Below are 3,672 nucleotides of genomic sequence, written 5' to 3' on the forward strand. Positions count from 1 at the left end.
TTTCAGGAAAGTAAATTGGGAGCAATGTAAACAGAGAAGCAAAATTGCAGTGAATTAGAACTTAGAGCAATTGCAGAGAAATTTAAAATTGTGCAGGAAATGTAAATGAGATTTGCAGCAGGCTTAATGTAAATTGAATTGAGGAACCGAACAGAAAATGAAATGCAGCTCAATTGCAAAATCTAAATGAGAGGTTGAAGATCTCAGGAAATCAATGAGACTAGAAAACAAGTCTAGATCTCAATTCCTTCCTTGATCCGCTAGCAAACAAGATGCAGGAAAATTTAAGATGAAAGCGATGAAACAAACTTTGATTCAAATCACAATTCACTTGAAAGTTTGCAGAAGAAGAAAACAGAGAGCATTCTCAAGGTGAGATTGAAACAGAATTTCTTCAATTCTCAACCCAAGATTTAAAACAAAAGGAAAAACTAAAGAGAGAGAGTTCTGTATTCCTAATGCTCCCTAGTGGAGCTCGCCCCTCCAATAAAATGAAACAGATGCCTATTTATAGGCATTTTTAAAAAATGAAAATGAAATTCAAAACAAATTATAATTAAAATGAAATTTCTATTCTAACTATCTCTTGTGCCTTTGAGTGGTGTCAATTGGGCCCTTGCTCTTGATGGAATTGGGTTGAAGATAGCCTCTGTTGATTGCTTTTGGAGTTGGAGAGAAACCCATTTATGAACCGAGCTATGAACCAGAAAAGCTTGAGTAAAAGTTTGAGGTCAAACTTTTACTCAAACTTTTCATATCAGCTAACATTCCTTGCTGCCATCCACGTTTGAGCCAAAGTTTGAGGTCAAACTTTGAGCCAAACGTGGATCCCTTTTGTATGCTTCTTGGGGGCTATTTTGTCCTCTTGTCACGTTACAAATTTTATGCCCAATATAGACTATTATATATGGTTGGAAAGCTCTGAATGTCAGCTTTCTAACCCACTTAAAATCACCTCAATTGGACATCTACAACTCAAGTTATGCTCCTTTGAAGAGGACAAGGTCGCTGGCTTTGGTGTGCAGCGTTTGAGGCGACGTTTGCCTCAAACGTGGTCGAAAACGCCAGATTTTGGAGACTCAAACACATTGTCCACCCCATACTATTATACATTGTTGGAAAGCTCTGAATGTCTACTTTTCAATGCCGTTGGAAGCACATCATTTGGAGTTCCACAGCTCGAGTTATACTCCGTCGAAGGTGCAGAGGTCAGTTGGCCTCACTGCAGGTTGCCACCATATTCGTTTATGCTCATTGTGGGGCAGTTTTCTCCCTCAATTTTAATATCCACCATGCAATGCCATATATGCTTGGAAAGCTCTCGATTCCTACTTTCCATTGCTTTTTGAATCACCTCATTTGGAGCTCTGTAGCTCAAGTTATTCTTGTTGGAAGTATACCCCTTGTATGCCTTGTGGCGCCAACGTTTGCCAAAAAGCTTGAGGTCAAACGTTGGCGCCAGCTTTTGCTCCCTCCAGGGTGTGTTTGTTGTGGCGCCAACGTTTGAGCAAAAGTTTGACCTCAAATGTTGGCGCAAGCTTTTTCCTCCAGGGTATTGATTTTGAGATGCCAACGTTTGCCAAAAAGTTTGAGGCAAACGTTGGCTCAAGCTTTTCTCCCAAAAGTTTGAGCTAAAGTTTGAGGCAAACTTTTGCTCAAGCTTTTTGTTCTCTCTTGCTCCTAGCCATTCCTTCTTCCTTCAACCTTCTTCAAAACTCTTTTCACCTATCATCAATCAACCAAACACATCAAAGCTATGCTCAAAATCATGAGTTTGTTATTCTTTCATAATATATGACAATTATAGTATAAAATCTCATGAAATTGCATTAATTCATCCATGGTTGATTGAATCGAAGGAAACATGGAAAACTACCCAATTGGCTTGCTTATGGCTTAAGAAAGTGCATAAAACCTATTGAAAACAAAGGAAAAAGCATAGAAAAATATGACATGGTGACATGTCATCAGTTACCTCCCATTCCTTGCTTCCTTTGGTCCTGAAATCAAGCAATAGAGCGCATCAAAGTTCTAGTCCAAGTCATGGGCAATGCAACATACAATTTTGTCACTAAACTTATGCAAAATCCTCATGAAATAATGTAAAATGCACAATGTATGCTTGAATCAAGGTGTAAGTGAATATCTACCCAAAACTAGCTTATTTCCTAAGGAAATGCATGAAACTAACCTAAAAACAGTAAAGAAAAGGTCAGTGAAACTGGCCAAGATGCCCTGGCATCAAACATTCATTCCACAATAATTTTTATTTTTAGATCTGAATTTATTCTTCCTCTAGGTTTCTCTCTACACATTCATAGTTCTTAGGATTTTGCTTTTATTGCTTTTTGGATTGGGATATTGAGAAGAGTTATTACCTCCGTCAAGATTTCATCATTCTAGTTTGTTTCCTTACTTGTTACTTACTCTTTCATATCCTTAATTTATTCAGAGTTACTATTGGATTATTTTTAGAATTTATTAATACAAGAACTATTTTTATTTTTTTTATTGATCCTTTTGATTATTATTTATCATGTCTTTCTTTATTTCCCTTTCTTATTCCGTGAATTTTACGTTCATAATGAGCGAGTAGTTCCATAACTTGATTGGGAGTTGGTTGAAAGGAGAACATTGAGTTGGAATGCTCAAGAGTAAAATTATAATTGGGTTTAGCGTTAGGTCGCCCTCTAATCACTGACACTAGTCCTTCCCAAGGTAGAGGATTAGAACTTGTGAATTGAAACTGACTTCCAACTTGCTTGACTTTCCTTTATCTGGTAAAGGATAACTGAGCAGACAACTGATAAACCACTATTTTATGGTTTATCTTGTGCTCAATTGAGTGGATTTTATCAATCTTTCATACACTTATTCATATGATTTGCATGAGTTTACGTTTTCCTTCCTAATTTTGTGCTATGATTGAAAATATATTTTCTGGGCCTTTAAATTGCTAATATTAATCCTCTCTTATTACCATTAGATGCCTTGATATGTGTGTTAAGTGATTCCACAGTTTATAGGACAGGAATGGCTTAGAGGATGGAAAGGAAGCATGCAAAAATGGAAGGAATACAAGAAGTTGAAGAAACTGCAAAGCTGTCAACCTGACTCTCTCGCACTAAAACAATCATAACTTGAGCTACAGAGGTCCAAACGATGCAGTTCTAGTTGCGTTCGAAAGCTAACGTCCCAGGCTTCGATTTGATATATAATATGTCATAGTTGCCCTGACGCTAAGTGACGCAAATGCGTGTTCCACGCGGATGCGTCGCAATGACAAAAATCAGCGTGGCAGATTTCTTCTCCAGCGATTTCTGGGCTGTTTTCGACCCAGTTTTCGGCCTAGAAAACACAGATTAGAGGCTCTAAAGTGGGGGAATGCATCCATTTATCATAATCAGCTCATAACACACAATTTTAGGATTTAGATGTAGTTTTTAGAGAGAGAGGTTCTATCTCTCTTAGGATTTAGGATTAGGATTCCTCTTAAAGGATTTAGGATTTCAACTTCTTCTCAGGTTCAATGTTCCTTTTTTTTATTTTATCAGTTTAGTTTATGAACTCTTATTGTTTAGATTGATTTTCTTTACTTAATGCAATTTGAGATATTTCAGATTTATGATTGCTCTCTTTTATTTATGATATAAATAATTTGGATTTTTTCCT

The sequence above is a fragment of the Arachis ipaensis genome, chromosome B6 (assembly GCF_059453495.1).
Source record: "Arachis ipaensis isolate K30076 ecotype BB chromosome B6, ASM5945349v1, whole genome shotgun sequence".
Classification (NCBI taxonomy): Eukaryota; Viridiplantae; Streptophyta; class Magnoliopsida; order Fabales; family Fabaceae; genus Arachis; species Arachis ipaensis.